This window comes from Coregonus clupeaformis, unplaced genomic scaffold (assembly GCF_020615455.1).
Source record: "Coregonus clupeaformis isolate EN_2021a unplaced genomic scaffold, ASM2061545v1 scaf3906, whole genome shotgun sequence".
NCBI classification, from domain to species: domain Eukaryota; kingdom Metazoa; phylum Chordata; class Actinopteri; order Salmoniformes; family Salmonidae; genus Coregonus; species Coregonus clupeaformis.
In genome coordinates, this window is record NW_025537360.1 from 29,776 (window position 1) to 33,040 (window position 3,265).

The window sequence follows — 3,265 nt, forward strand, 5'->3', positions numbered from 1 at the left end:
GCCCAAAGCACAGCCCCGCACCACTAGAGGGATATCCCCAACCACCAACTTACAATCCTGAGACAAGGCCGAGTATAGCCCACAGAGGTCTCACCACAGCACAAACCAAGGGGGGCGCCAACCCAGACAGGAAGATCACGTTAACTCAACCCACTCAAGTGACGCACCCCTCCCAGGGACCCGGCATGAAAGAGCACCAGCAAGCCAGTCTCAGCCCCTGCAACGGGTTAGAGGCAGAGAACCCCAGTGGAGAGGGGAACCGCCCGGCAGAGACAGCAAGGGCTGTTCGTTGCTCCAGCCTTTCCGTTCACCTTCACACTCCTGGGCCAGACTACACTCAATCATATGACCTACTGAAGAGATAAGTCTTCAGTAAAGACTTAAAGGTTGAGACCGAGTCTGCGTCTCTCACATGGGTAGGCAGACTGTTCCATAAAAAAAATGGAGATCTATAGGAGAAAAGCCCTGCCTCCCGCTGTTTGCTTAGAAATTCTAGGGACAATTAGGAGGCCTGCCTTGTGACCGTAAAGGCGTCACTTATTGGTATGTACGGCAGGACCAACTCGGAAAGATAGGTAGGAGCAAGCCCATGTAACGCTTTATAGGTTAACAGTAAAACCTTGAAATCAGCCCCTTGCCTTAACAGGAAGCCAGTGTAGGGAAGCTAGCACTGGAGTAATATGATCAAATTTCTTGGTTCTAGTCAGGATTCTAGCAGCCGTATTTAGCACTAACTGAAGTTTATTTAAGTGCTTTATCCGGGTAGCCGGAAAATAGAGCATTGCAGTGAGTCTAACCTAGAAGTAACAAATGCATGGATTAATTTTTCTGCATCATTTTGGACAGAAAATTTCTGATTTTGCAATGTTACGTAGATGGAAAAAAGCTGTCCTTGAAACAGTCTTGATATGTTCGTCAAAAGAGATCAGGGTCAAGAGTAACACCGAGGTCCTTCACAGTTTTATTTGAGACGACTTTACAACCATCTAGATGAATTGTCAGATTTAACAGAAGATCTCTTTGTTTCTTGGGACCTAGAACAAGCATCTCTGTTTTGTCCGAGTTTAAAAGTAAAAAAGTTTTCAGCCATCCACTTCCTTATGTCTGAAACACAGGCTTCTAGCGAGGGCAATTTTGGGGCTTCACCATGTTTCATTGAAATGTACAGCTGTGTGTCATCCGCATAGCAGTGAAAGTTAACATTATGTTTTGAATAACATCCCCAAGAGGTAAAATATATAGTGAAAACAATAGTGGTCCTAAAACGGAACCTTGAGGAACACCCGGGAAATGTACAGTTGATTTTGTCGGAGGACAGACCATTCACAGAGACAAACTGATATCTTTCCGACAGGTAGGATCTAAACCAGGCCAGAACTTGTCCTTGTAGACCAATTTGGGTTTCCAGTCTCTCCAAAAGAATGTGGTGATCGATGGTGTCAAAGGCAGCACTAGGTCTAGTAGCACGAGGACAGATGCAGAGCCTCGGTCTGACGCCATTAAAAGGTCATTTACCACCTTCACAAGTGCAGTCTCAGTGCTATGATGGGGTCTAAAACCAGACTGAAGCATTTCGTATACATTGTTTGTCTTCAGAAAGGCAGTGAGTTGCTTGCGCAACAGCTTTTTCTAAAATTTTGAGAGGAATGGAAGATTCGATATAGGCCGATAGTTTTTATATTTTCCGGGTCAAGGTTTGGCTTTTTCGAGAGGCTTTATCACTGCCACTTTTTAGTGAGTTTGGTACATCCGGTGGATAGAGAGCTGTTTATTATGTTCAACATAGGAGGGCCAAGCACAGGGCGCTCCTTCAGCAGTTTAGTAGGAATAGGATCCAGTATGCAGCTTGAAGGTTTAGAGGCCATGATTATTTTCATCATTGTCAGAGAGATATAGTACTAAAACACTTAAGTGTCTCTCCCGATCCCAGGCCCTCGCAAAGTGTGTGCAGATCCAGGACAGCTAAGCCCTGGAGGAATACGCAGATTCAAAGAGGAGTCCGTAATTTGCTTTCTAATGGTCATGATCTTTTCCCTCAAAGAAGTTCATGAATTTATCACTGCTGAAGTGAAAGCCATCCTCTCTTGGGGAATGCTGCTTTTTAGTTAGCTTTGCAACAGTATCAAAAAAGAAATTTTTGGATTGTTCTTATTTTCCTCAATTAAGTTGGAAAGTAGGGATGATCGAGGCAGCAGTGAGGGCTCTTCGGTACTGCACGGTACTGTCTTTCCAAGCTAGTCGGAAGACTTCCAGTTTGGTGTGGCGCCTTTCCGTTCCAATTTCCTGGAAGCTTGCTTCAAAGCTCGGTATTTTCTGTATACCAGGGAGCTAGTTTCTTATGACAAATGTTTTTCGTTTTTGGGTGCAACTGCATCTAGGGTATTGCGCAAGGTTAAATTGAGTTCCTCAGTTAAGTGGTTAACTGATTTTTGTCCTCTGGCCGTCCTTGGGTAGGCAGAAGGAGTCTGGAAGGGCATCAATGAATTTTTGTGTTGTTTGAGAATTTATACACGACTTTTGATGCTCCTTGGTTGGGGTCTGAGCAGATTATTTGTTGCGATTGCAAATGTAATAAAATGGTGGTCCGAGTAGTCCAGGATTTTGTGGAAAAACATTAAGATCTACAACATTTATTCCATGGGACAAAACTAGGTCCAGAGTATGACTGTGGCAATGAGTAGGTCCAGAGACATGTTGGACAAAACCCACTGAGTCGATAATGGCTCAAAGACTTTTGGAGTGGGTCTGTGGACTTCTCCATGTGAATATTAAAATCACCAAAAATTAGAATATGATCTGCTATGACTACAAGGTCTGATAGGAATTCAGGAAACTCAGAGAGGAAGCATGTATATGGCCCAGGAGGCCTGTAAACAGTAGCTATAAAAAAGTGATTGAGTAGGCTGCATAGATTTCATGACTAGAAGCTCAAAAGATGAAAACGCCAATTTTTTTGTAAATTGAAATTTGCTATAAGTAAATGTTAGCAACACCTCTCGCCTTTGCGGGATGCCACGGGGAATATGGTCACTAGTGTAACCAGGAGGTGAGGCCTCATTTAACACAGCAAATTCATCAGGCTTAAAGCCATGTTTCAGTCAGGCCAATCACATCGAGATTATGATCAGTGATTAGTTCATTGACTATGACTGCCTTTGAAGTGAGGGATCTAACATTAAGTAACCCTATTTTGAGATGTGAGGTATCACGATCTCTTTCAATAATGGCAGGAATGGAGGAGGTCTTTATCCTAATAAGATTGCTA